The following is a 13,555-nucleotide window of genomic DNA, read 5'->3' on the forward strand; positions in this document are numbered from 1 at the left end:
AATGAGCTAAAAAAAGGCTTTTTGTCCAGAAGGACAAAGGAAATATTTTTCACATTATTTAAATTACAGCCGCTTTCTGAGCAAACACAGTGATAACACAGAAGATTAAGACAGACAAACTTTTTATTTGCTTGGTTTTTATGATATATTTATTTATTTTGGAAGATGCTTAGCCAATTTCTCCCAAGCAAGCTTAACTCCTTGTGAGCAGCTGACTGAGCCTCTGGTGGTTTTCGTACTTGAAGCTTACAGCAGGTTATTTTAACTTGGCTTTGTTTCGAAGATTTTTTTTTTTTCCTATAAGAATGAAGTAGGCCAATAATGCCATTAAAAAAAATAATCCCAAATTCTTGCATTTAAAAGAATTGAGGACAAGTGATTTTAATCCTTGAAGGAAAAGCATTTAACTTGGGTCTGTCTATTCTGTGTCATCTGCAGCTGTCTCTTAGGTTTAGTGGTACCTCTATCTACTGTGAGTAGTTGGGGAACTTGAATCATAAAGTGATTCTTTTGGTCATACATGGATGCTCAGTGAAGTAACAGCAGCCCAGTAATTCCATATAGACTGGGTTCTATATTCCATATAGGTTGGGGTAATATTCAGAACAGGCTCACTTAGTACAGGCTCTTAAAGATGTTATTTCAAATGTGTCAGTCTGATTCCAGACTTGCTGGGGCCAGTGGAAATGGGCCTGGCTTCAAAGTTGTGTGTTGATTACAACTAGATTGAATATCTTCCGAATTTACCTGAAACACAGGGTGAGGTTCTTGAAGCTAATAATGTGAATTAGGTTTTTCCACTGTTGGAAAGCCATGCAGTCCAAGCGCTTCCCTTCAGTCAGACATAGGAAGGTAAAAAGTGCAAAAAGCAAAGCAGTTTGCCGTGCTTGTCCTGCCCTCATGAGCTTACCCACAGGACAGCCTTTCCCTATGGAACTTTACTGTCCATGGATGTGGACATGCACTGAGTAGGCAGTATCTCTATTCTTACCTTGGATATCTTACAGGGAGTGAACTTGTTGTGTTTATGTAAACATTACTTAATGGCCCAGGGTGAATGGACCACTTGAGATAAGCCATATTTGAGGCAGCCTTTAGGCATGTTGTTAATGAACTTTCATTTGTCCCTGAGTGGAACTGAAAGGGAATAAACTGAGTGTTGAAATGTAGTGATGGAAGAGGAGCACAAAAGCAAGGGGTAGGAAAGAAGGCAGGGCATAAGAGGGTTAGAAGAGGTGGGTGGGTGGGAAGATGAAAGAAATAGAGATGGAGAGAAAGATAGGTAGTCAGGCAGCTTGCACTGAGTGATTGGTACTAGGATGTACTTCCAGAGGAGACTTAGCTGTCCTGCTCTAATTGCGCAAAGTGCAACTGGCTGCAGCTACTGGCTGGGACACTGCTTTCAGATACTGGTTTCACCCAACACAGGTTTTAATGCTGGTTTGAACAAAGCACTTTCCATTTTCATAGAAGAAAGTGGTATCTGATCCCATTGGGCTCTAACTTGACAGCAAATCGTGGTGGTGTCCATTGTAGTGGCTCTGGTTTGAGTGAAATTCAGAGGGTTCATTTATCTGGGATGTCATCATACCATCCTGAAGTTTCTTCCAGTACCAGGTCAGAGGCCAGCAGAAAGAGGCACTAATTCTGCTTCCAGGGCATACTTCTTTCTTGGAAAACACTGAAGTACTGGATGAATCCTGTTTGATGCGAAGTCGCATGTTAGATTGGGATGGTTGCTAATGTCAGTCTCTTTGGGTTGGAGAATAATACTTATATACAGCTCTTGCTAGGACCATGAACAGAGAGTGTAGAAGGCCAGATCTGTAGCAGATATTTTCTATAAATAAATCTTTTCCATTAAATCTAATAATACTTTATCACTTGATAAGTGTCTACTATTTCTTGCTAAATGCAGACAGAAGGGACGTTCTCCCCTTTGCTCTGCTGACTTCAACCAGTGTTGGATGCCTTAACTCCTCCGCAGTGAACAGAGCAGGACTGTCAGTTTCTGACTTTTTACCTGTACAGGGTAAATGTCAGTGCAGGAACTGAAGAACTTCCCTGATGTTGCTGACTTGAAATGCATTCAGGTAGTCTATCACAGTTAGTTTTCTTTCAGAAATCAAATTACCTTTGATGTCCGAAACCTCCAATTGTTATCATTCAAGACCAGAAAGGCTGATTCATAAAAAAGAATATAAAACAGTGTTCAAGAAGCTGGCTGTGTCCTCTGCTTCTTCCCCCTTTGTGGCATTTGGGCCCCTGTTGCCATATGCTTTAAAGGTCTCCAAATGATGTGCGTGCTCGCAATAGAGCGACGTACAGTAGGGCTGTGGTAACTGAGGACAGCGTTATAACGCGTAGCTCTCCAGATGTTGTCAACCTTGACAAGTATCTATTGAAATGCAGATGCCTCCTTCTCGCACCCAAAGCAGCAAATGGTTCAGCCAGAGCCCATCCCTCTGCCTCTAACAAGAGGGGAAAGGACATGCTTTTGATGATACAAAATCATGTGAGGCTGTCTGTGCCCCAGGGTAGGACCACATCATGCAGGTGTTTTGCATGTTACTCCATAATGAAATTTGATATTTGACCTACTGTACCCAAAGCTCAGCCAGGAAGATGCAGGGTTATCCAAGGCTAGGATTTGTCTCCTTGTTTTTTGACTTTGTGTAAGTGAGATATGACCTCAGCCTTGACAAAAGATGAAATTTTATGAGCATTTACCTGCAGGTGGAAGATGCTAATAAGTATTTCTGGCATTCTAATATCTCTCCACTTAGGCTTTATTAAGAAAATCCCCCTTCCTCCTTTAATCACTGGAGCTAGACATTTCTGAGCTTTGCAGTCCTTTAAAAAGAAATAAACACACAACAAATCGCACTTGACTAACTTTGTTAAATTCTACAGGAAAGCAAATGTGAAGTCAAGTCTCTAGAGGTTAAGTCTTTGGCAAGAAGAATTTATAAGCGGAGTATGCATCTATTTGTTCTCTGATTATTTGCTCTGCTGACAGTAGATGAAGAAAAGACGAAGCAGAAGATTTGTGCTAATTTAGAAAAATGTTTGAAAATGTTGGCCTTGCAAATCCAAATATATTAGCTAAATGTTATTGAATAATAATGAGAACAGGCGTGTATTGACTGAAGGACTTGGAACTATGAGAAATTAATTTGTATTTATTTAACACTGCCTTTCAATGGATCTTTGTTCCTGCTTCTGTGGCTTGGATTTCCTTGCAAGAGCTGATCTCTTTTTATAGCAGTTCTTTATTTTAGTAACCAGCCTAAGTGCCTCAGTTCCCTTACAAAGCTTGAACAAGAAACGGAGTAAATACACAAAGCAAAGGCTTGCTTCTCAGAGGTGCTATTGTTTGTACAATGGTGAAGTGCCAGCATCTCTGCTGTGGCCTGGGCCACCTCTTGCTGGATGTGCAGTAACCCTACATCTTCCCAGACAAATGGCTGGAAGAAAAGAAGTTTCATCTTTGACTTACAAGTAGTGAGTTGAAGTGGGGAGCATGCAGGAGACCCATCCAAGTCTGTAATAGCAGTGATCTGGGCTTCCCCAAGCTGCAACCCCTTACCCTGAGCATGCTTCTCTCCTCTCATTCTGTGTGAAGCTCGCAACTTGATGCCTTTTCCTTACAAAAAGGGAAATGTTTCATCAGATTGAAATGAAGAGTCATAAGGAAGGAGATCTGAGAGGGGCTTACAAGTAAAGGGTAGCTATTGAAAGCAAAAGATCAAGATCCCTCCCATCTTTACTACAAAGATGACCTCCTTGCCTGGCCTGTGCACCATGCAGGAGTTATCTGTTATCTTCCTCACTCTTCCAGCACCCTGAGTGCCTTCCTGGTGTTTATGCACCCCATACTGCTGTACCCACAAGCACAACAGCATCTGGTCCTGTGTGCTACTGCTGTCTGCTGAAGAGCACTTATCTGAATGCCATGCTCCTGAAGGCCAGCGCAGAGCATGGCCAGGTGCTCTACGACAGACTGTGGCTGCAAAGTTCCCCATCTCTCCTTCTGCACCCGAAATAAAGAGCAGCTGGGCTAATTTCATCCCCCCACCTACTCTGTGGGGCAGCCTCAGGAGGCTGTTTAGTCCTCCCTCACTGAGATTGGACTGAGCACTCTAGACCCTTCCTGACTTATTTCTAATTTCTTCCCTCACAGCTCCATCAATGGCACCCTACAGCTTACTGCTGCTCCAGGGGGGCTGATGGCTCAAACTCAACTTGTCTTTAACACCCTAGTGAACACAGAGGGTCGTTACTCATCCTTTTTTCATAACAGTCATTCATATGAGTTAGATTTTGCCCTCTCTGCCTTTTTCCTTTTGCGCTAGACTAAGCAAACCCATGTCTTACTGCCTCTAGTCAAGGCTGTCTGTACAAGGGTGTATCCACGGTGTGGATGGGGAGTCTCTGAGCTCAACTGCTTCCACTTCCTGCTTCTCCATCACTTCAGAGTCTGTGTCCTTTCTGTGCCCCACAAAGATGCTGGGATCCCCAGTCCCCCACCATCCTCCCCATTTTGGGAAGTGTCACCAAGGGCTCTTGGAGATGTCAGTGAAAAAGTTTCCCATTTTCTGTACAGTTGAAAACCCAGAGGTTAGGCAGCATTTGTAAAACTGACCAGAGAAGGCAGGATGTCACGTTCCTCTTCCTTATGGGCATGGAAGTGTTAAAAGCTTCTAAGCTTTGCTGAGGACAAGTTAGATGAAGTCTACAGCCTGTTCATAAATGGTTGCACCGTTGCCCTCATGTGCATGCGTTATCTGTAGCAACTCAATACTCTGCAGAGGGCTTTGGGAAGTGTAAGGCTGAAACAGACTCTTTTTAATCTCCTTTATTTCCTCAGGCCATCTGGATTGAGTAAACACTCAAGACATCTGACAGGACAAAGTTGAACCTTAGCACTAACAGGTTCATATGTGTGTTAAGAGCCAGGACTGCTTGCATTCGGAATGCTGGCTCCAGCGTTGGCTCACAATGAAACCTTAATAGCTTTTCTGCAGCTTATGTGTCTTAAAGTAGGGCCAGCTATGACTTCTTGCCTCATGGGGTGTTTTGAATGTTTATTACTTATTGCTGAGAGCAGACAACATTACTAAAAAAAAAAGCTATTGGTCTTATTTAAGGCTCATTAAGATCTTGCAAATTTGGCCTGTACAAAGTCATCCTCAGAAATTACCCACTGAAGTCACTTTACACTTTCTTGTGTAAGAATAGCAGAGCCGAGCCTTTAAAACGCTTTTCAAATGAATCTGCTCTCAACGTGGTCAGGAGAATCTTACAACTGGCTACAGTGGAAGCATGGGATATGGTCCAAAGTAAAAGAATCGACACTCTGGGAGTCTGAATGAAATCTAGTAACTAATAAATGAAAAGTACTTTTGTTTATCCTTGCTGGCAAGCAGCCTGTCCGTAGTGGGAACACCAGTGCCCAAGTATGATCTTTATCCTTTTGGATTTATACGATGCTAAAATGGGAGCCTGGCCAAATCATGAGGTGCCCTTGCCACAAAAAGCAAGGACAAAATAGGAGCTTAGCTCTGAGAACTGTTCATGAAATCCATGTGAAACAGCTAACTCCATGAAATTCCCTCCCTTCGCAGCAGCGTATAACCATAGCGCTATGTGTATTGTCCCGGTTTGTGTCTGTCCTGCGCAGGATTCCATTAAAGATCCTGCTAAGTTGCTGATCCCTGTGCAATGCTGAGAGTGTGGTGGTTGTATTCAGACTGTACCAAATGCAAGTTAGAGGCCTGAATGCTTTATGTTTTAGTCCTTCGTGTCCCTGCACTTGGAGGACTTTCTCATGGTTTAGTCAGCTCTTTTACTGCCTTGAAGTAGGACCAAGTGTCCAAGCCACTGGCACTTGTGTGACTACCTGCCTCTGCGCTCACTGGTGTCAGGAAGGGGATGAGTAAACCGTAATTCTTTCTAGGGTTTAAAAAGAAAGGTTTTATCCTTAATTTATTGTGATGGGATGGTCACAAAAGGAAGGTTAAAGTTCTGTTCTTCCAGTATTGCCAAGCTGTCCAATGCTTACCCTCATCTATAGCCCTACTGTGAGTCCTGTGTACTTTTATCGAGGTTTGTGTTGATGGTCTGGGTCTATGAGAAGGGAGTATTCCTATTTATTGTTCCTAATCCAGAAAACTAATAATCTACTTAGTTTTCATAATGTGTTTTAATATTAGGCATTGGAGTAAGAGCCAGCTGTTAGATATGGTGCTTTTCCCTGAGCTTTACACTCAAGATGCAGGGTACATTGGTAACATTTTCTCTGATTGTTGTATGGATGCAAAGCTGCTGGAGGGAATTTAGAGGAATCTTTGCACTGAGCCACACCTTAAATATTTGCTTAATGTTTCTGTGTGAGCATCTTTCTTTAATATGAAACCCTTCACAACTAAAACCTGTGAAAGACATTGTATTAAAATCAGGTGTATAATAATGGATGATACAGCATAACACAGTGTAACAATAAGACAGTCTCTAGCAGCAGCTTCATGGAGGGGCTTTTTAAACCACAGACCAAATAACCCCACCTATCACTAAGCATCTTGGTGGGCTGGTTCATGCCTTCTGCTGGAGGGGGGCGGTGTGTGGTTTCATCTAGCCTGGTAAATCTGAACCCCTGTTTGACACCGCTGCAGCCTGAGGTTGAGCCATTTGAATTTCACCCGTATGCAAAATGATTGGGACGGAAGGTGTAGGGGAAAGAGGCTTTTAGCTAGTTAGAGCTTTACACTGTTCATGGTATGATGCCTCCTGATGGGAAGCAGTCTAATAAAGCTTCCATTTTCAAGTTGAGATAAAAGCATTACCTATCCAATAGATCTGTGTGTAGACACTAATGCCTCTCTGCTTTGTTTTCACGTATTATATGTACAACTGGCATTAATTGTTGCATTTTTCTTATGTTTTTCCAGTATGTTTTTAATCTCTGCAGGCTGTATTGATTTTTTTCCTCTGTTGCTTCTGCACTTGCCACCAGGACCTCCTTGTAGATAAGGTGTTTCAATTCAGTGTGTGATATTTCTTGGGAAAACACTCTAAAACACTTTTTTTTTTTTAATGTGTTAGTTTTTTCTTCTTTTCCCCCCTTTTGCTATGTATTAAAAGGAAGATGCTGGAAAAGAATTCAGAGCACAAAGCAGGGACTTGCAGTGCCCTTTCTCTTTCAGCAAACTCTTTTATTCTACTGTGAGGAATGAAATGCTTCTGTTACAGCAAACACAGACTTGTGTTTTACAGCAAAAGCCGTTTAAAAGGTTATACACGGGCTGTACACAGGGTTGAGTTTGGTAGCGAGAGTCTTTCTGTGTTGCTAATATTGAGAAGAAAAGACCACCTATTCTGAAGTCACAGTTGTTACAGAAGGACCCTTCTTTCTAGTGCTGTTGTCATGCCTTTAATTCAGAGCTGAAGGGATGCTTTCTGGTGAGCTAAGAGTTAAGGGGAAATATTAAGCTGCCACAGAATTAGTCTTGGGGGCTAAGAAGAGGGTGTCCTTGGCCATTCCTCTAACATGATGGATGATGACAGGGAGTAACAGAATTTGACATGGGGTGTGCAAATCCAGTGACTGCAGATAGATAAATCACAATATTTTTGAGGTTGATAAGGCTTATGATGCATCCCTTTAAAATAACGAATATTGCAATTCTTCATTATCTCAGCATGTGCAAACACCATAGAACAGTCTGAAAATACTGGGGAGGTGGGCTCAGCCACCACCTCCAGGCAAGCAGCACTGCCAGAGATGACTTGCAGTATGTAGTGCTCACTAGTGTTGTGCGGATGTGATTTATGTCCCTGTCACTCACCTCCCACCATACCAATGTCTCACCATGCCAGGCACTGTAAGTGGTCCTGCCAGAAGGCAGCTTTACTCCCCAGCATATTTGCTGCCAGCCTCTACCTATGCCCTCACCTCTCTAACCATAAGCTCAGTTGCTGAAACATGATGTGAACACAATTAATGTTGGCTCATCAACCTCTTAGCTTTCACCACATCTGAATTTGTGTCACAAGCTCTAACCGCAAACCAACCCTGGCCATGGAGGTCAGACAGAAGGGGAAAGGTGTTCCTGTTCCCCCACTGCGGCTTTGGCAAGCAGCTGCTGTGGCAGCTCTGGTCCAGGGGAATAAGATCTGCAGTTGTTCAGTGACAGGTCTTGGAGAATCCAAACCACTGTCAAGCCCTCTTTAATTACTCATAAATGGAGCGCTTTCACTTAGCTTGGGAGGTAGGGCCTTTTCCTGCCCTGTGCCTTCCCTTGGCCACACCAGACATGCAGTATTGCTGTCTTCTCTCTTTTCCCATTGTGGACCTTGTGAACCTGCTGCCCAGAGCGTGTCCTGCTGGTTCCTGGATATGCCACAAACCCACATTTAGCAGCTAGCAAACAGCACTTGGGGATCATGCTGGGCACTTCCCACAGCCTTTGTGTATGGTGCGTGAGCTGGCAGCATTGCCTGCCTCAGACACACGTCACTACCTGGGCCCTTCAGATCCACTGCTGCTCATTAGGTACTTTTCTATATTACAGCAGTGTCCATTTGTGCGCCCCCAGAAGTGCCAGGGCTGATGGTGCTGGGGTGATGTCTCTGGCAAGCAGTGGTTTTGCATGAGTGTCAACTTTGGAGGACTACTGACTGCTAGTTCAGACTCAGCTTGATGCTGCTCTTGGGAATGCAGGACAGGGAAAGACGAGCTCCTCTTGTTTGAGTCCTTAATGCACCTGGTAACGTGCTTCTCCTCTATCCCCCCACTCTTTGACTCATTTGGGTGGGTTTGGCTGCTTACAGACCCCCCCATCAACAAGTGATGGGGTGATTGCACTGCATCCCTCACTCTTCCCAGTATTTAAGTGGTGGGGTGGCTGATTTGGCTCAGACCTTGCATCAAGCTGGAGCAGAAGCAACTTTCTTTTAAAGCTCAGGGTTCAAAACCAGCCCAGTATTTCCCATAGCATTTTATTGCCTGGGAAGCCTTATCTTGGCTGTGCCCATATACCATCAACCTGGGATGCTCCAGCACGCAGCCTTCCCTGAGCAGGGAGAGGTGGAGGAGATGAACTTCTCATTGAGGATAAGGGAAAGAGCAGCAGCCTGAGCATCTCCCAGCACATGCAATGCAAGAAAATGCCACGAGTAGGTCAAAGAGTCTGGGCTCTGTTGTCACAGGCTGTACCTCAGGCAAAACACAGCTGAAGGAAAAATCAGAAACCTTCCAACCTACTTAACTTGGATCCTAAGCAGAGTGAGCAACGCTAGAGCAGGACTATCCATTTCCATCTGATGTCCCTAAGCGCAACAGTGATCAATTCAAAGAAGAATTTAATATTAAAGATTCAGCCACCTTCATCAGAAATAAGCCCTGATTCAACACAGATGTACAAGAAAGAAATGTTTTGAATTTCAGGTCTACACCCCAGCCCCAGAGAGCTAAACACTGAATAGTCACCGCTCTGCAATGCACGCTGTCTCTCGGAAAGTTCTGCAAAAGGTGAACTGCACTGCGGTTTGTTTTGCTTCCAGACTGATCTAACTAACTGTTCAGACTTTCAAAGGCACCGTGTAGGAGTCTGACATTTAAAAGAGGGAGGAAAAAAAGGAGGGGAGAAAGAGTAATATTCCCATAGAATCTGAATATGTATTTCCCCCCCTTTTTCCTGACGGAAAGCGTGCATCTCTAGCGCTGCTGGGCTGGTGTTTGCTCCCTGCAGGCAGAATATTGCTCCGTGTGTTTCCCAGTGGTGCCAAAGGAAAGTGTGTGTAGATGGGTGTGCTGATGTCAGGTTTGCTTCCCTGGGTCGTGCAGTGAGAGGAAATCATTCAAGAGATGAGCTCTACCTGCACCGTGAGATACAATAAGAAATACTTGCAAAGGCTTTCATGGGCTGGGGGAGATTTAAGGATGGAATATATCGAGTGTGCCACAGATCGGTCATCTGCCCAGGAGGCAGAGAAATCTCTGCTCTCCTTACTGTAACCAGGAATTTACCAAATTCAACTGGGATGCAGTTTCAGTGTGTTCTTCCCCCTCTGCAGCAGGCAGAATTTCCATGCATGCACATACATATACAGATATAGAACAGAATCATATAGAATACACTGTTCTGATACATGCAAGCATTTTCCTTATATGCTTATACATTTTGAGATACACTGTGGATGCAAATCAGCTCTGTGGAAGCATAAGAAAGAAATTTCCACATCATACACTGAAGCCACAAAGATGTGTCCCCGATGTGGTTTTGCCTTGGTATGAGCTTTCCGAAATATAGCACAAACCAAGACAAAAACCTACTTTTTCCTTGGAAAAACATCACCAGGCAATACGGATTCTTAGAGAAGGATTTTTTTTTTTCCCCTACCATACTGGCACACACACACACTCACAAGTGATGTGGACTTAGATGTTAGTAGAAACCCAAAGTCTAAAGGTCTGACAAACAAATGGCACAACTCCCTGTAATCCCACTGAGAGAGTGTCTGGGTTATTCAGTACAAGCTTCACTCCCAGGGCCCTTGCAGATGCTAAGGGAAGCTGCAGGTCTATGCTGAGTGCTAGAACGATGCTCTGATAGTCGGGAAGAATTTAGCTCTCAGAAGCTGAAATAAATGCCTTGTTCAGGCTGAAAGCGGTGGATGTTACTTAGGCTTGTGGTAGCGAGATGTGGAAATAACCCATTAGCTTATTGCCAGCATTGGATGTGGACTGTTGTCCTGCGAAATCTTATTCACAAATTGTTCTTACTTACGTGATGCTTCCCACTGAAGTAAAACCCAACTCCGATGCTGTTCCTTCCTCTGAGCTTCCCTCTATGTCCTGTCTCTTTTCTTTTTAACAGAGATGCAAGCTCTTTGGGATAGGAGTTTTCAGCACTAATTTTTACACTGTACATGGTGTCATATAGGTGAGATGAGAGACGGTGAATATCAGAGATTTAAAAATATATATCAAAAATACATACCTGCAGGGATTTCAGCAAAAAATGCATTCACAGGAGAGCATTGATATAACCATCTGCAGAACTTGTTTTTTCACTATGTTAATATACTGGCATTATTGGACAAATGCAAATCAAAATCTCTCTTGTCATTTTTAATTTTAACATTTTTCTTTCATACAAGAAAGCTGTGAATTTCTTGGGTTGTTTTGGTTTGGTTTTGTTTTTTTCTCCTGGTTTTATGGTAAGGTGAGCTAAGAATGCGTAACATAAATTTTGAAAGAAACTTAGTTTACATGAAGTAAGAGAAAATATGTTGTGTAAAAAAAAAGACAGTAACGGGTCCTCTTTTCACTCCTTTTTTGATGAGGTTGTCTCTTGTAAATTTTAAGGGCATATTTTATTAAAATTATTTCAGTATTTGCATCTTGCATATTCCAGTAGCATTTTAATATATATCAGCGGTGCATTTTCAGTTCTGAAGACTGACAGTCTTTCAGTGCTGCACGTTTTTCATGTTGGGGGTTTCTTACATCTGGCTTATAGTTTAAAGGAAAAAAAAACCCTGTGAACTGATTTGCACCAAATTCCCTCATAACAGCGAGAGTTTATGTTAAAAAGGGATTGTGAAAGTGAGGGGGAAGCAGGGAAGAATGAAAAATAATGGCAGAATAATTCTTGTAATCACTCAGGATAGGATAAGCATGAAATGCAGCTATAATATGAATGATAATCTGAAGGGGGAAGTAACAGCTGAAAGACTTTCAATTAAAATATACTAAGCTTAACTGATTGTGCAGATAAAGCACACTGATACCGCAGTGATGGACACTACATAAATGCCAATGCAGATTCCCAGAGCCCAGCAAACAGTTTAATTAAAAATGAATTTCAATATAATTATTGTTGTAGCCTCACAAACAACTACAGCAGAAAGTCGTATTTTGTCGCGTGAGCTCCCGACGCATGAAGCATTTCATTGTAGGGTATTTATGAGCCCCACTTTTGTTTCAGACCTCATAATGGGCAGTTGAAACATGCAGCAATGAATCTATCCTTGTATCGGTCCTTTGTTCTGGCATTTTATCCGAAGCTCTGATAGAGGATGGGGGGACAGGCAGGAGCCCCCTGCTCGGCACATTGCAGCGCTTGGGTTGTGTTTCAGTGCCCTCTCGTGGCTCGCATGCTGCGGGGACATGGGGGACAGCCAGCCCCATGCAAGGACTTCATACTCGGGGGTGCTCCCATGTAGTTATATCTCACCCCATCACACCCTGCGTTGCCTTCCCGTGCTTCCAGCAGTGTCGGCCCCATACACAACCCCATGTGGGCATTGCTACCCAGGAGCAGAGGTGTCCTGTGGGGCTACACAGGCTGATGGGGGTGAGCCAAGGCCACCTGTGCTGGCAGGGACAAGTCTCACTGTCACCTCTACCCTGGGAGGAAGCACAGACGGCCATCGCAGTCAGCAGGGGATGGATGCTTGATGCTTGCTACTGACCCCATTTCTGGACCAGGTCTGACCTGTCCGGTCTCTTGCTGTGTGATGATTCACACTTTTGTCATGTATCTGGACATCAAGGGGTGCTGCAACCTGAGCGGTTCCTGCCTGCGTGGGTTTCTGTAGCAGTCAGGGGTTACGGAGTGTGCGATGGCCACTTCAATACTTAATCATGCATTTCAGAGTTCCCCTGTGATCTATATGTGCACGCTACTTAAAATGTCTATCTGGTTTGTTCTGCTAACATTTTATGTCACCAGCTGCTTCTGTCTGCCTCTTCCTTTCCTCCCAAATCAAGCAGTGCTTCACAAAGTGCAGCTCTCAAAGCTGGTGCAAGGGGCTACAGGCTGAGGCACAGGCAGGTTACAGGCATCTGCCCAGGGAGCATTCCACACACATCACTGTCTACAACCTTCTGTCTGAAATGAAGTATCTTGTTCCCTTATTCCTTTTTCCCCTATTATTGTTTTCTTATTATTCCCTTATTATTATTGTTTATTCCCTTTATTCAATTTTTCCTTTATTCCCTTACTATTATCTTATTCCCTTATTATTATTGGTTTTCTCTGATTATTGTTTTTCCTTATTCCCTTATTATTATTGTTTTCTTTTCCCCAAAACGGTCACATTCATTTGTATCAAATAGTGCAGTACATGTGTTCTGGTACATAAAGCCCCATCTAATTCTAAATCAAAGTGACTTATCTAAGCCTGGTTAGGCATCAAGCTGTGACCATTCCATTCAGATCACTTATGACACAAACTAGATTTAAACACCTATCTCCAGAAGCATAAACCTATGTCTTCTGACTTTACTACAGTTTTAGATGATGGTAAAAGTCAAAACCACAACCATAATTACCCATCAATTTCTCATTGTGTTTTCTGTAGTGCCCATCACTGTAAAACTTAGGATATGGTGTTTGGAAGTTAAATGAGTGATGTGAAACTTAGATCTTTGTTTCAGCTAGGTGCTTTTTACAGCATCAGGACTGAGTGCAGTCTGTAAGTCTTGTCTATGCACCATGTCTTTTATTGCTTCCTTGCTTGCACAGTGCAGCTTGGGAATTATAAG

General features: G+C 43.2%; 1 protein-coding gene across 2 annotated transcripts in view; it reads left to right on the forward strand.

Annotated features, from left to right (window-relative positions):
• The window catches only part of HABP2 (hyaluronan binding protein 2), a 67,075-nt gene that overhangs the window by 8,005 nt on the left and 45,515 nt on the right, over positions 1–13,555 (forward strand). For both annotated transcript variants that reach the window (XM_062607895.1, XM_062607896.1), the window contains exon 2: positions 9,449–9,532. The gene's annotated coding sequence lies outside the window, so the exon portion shown is untranslated. The remainder of the gene's footprint in view (positions 1–9,448; positions 9,533–13,555) is intronic.

Source organism: Pezoporus occidentalis, unplaced genomic scaffold (assembly GCF_034315485.1).
Source record: "Pezoporus occidentalis ecotype Australia unplaced genomic scaffold, CSIRO_AGI_Poc_V1 ctg127, whole genome shotgun sequence".
NCBI classification, from domain to species: domain Eukaryota; kingdom Metazoa; phylum Chordata; class Aves; order Psittaciformes; family Psittacidae; genus Pezoporus; species Pezoporus occidentalis.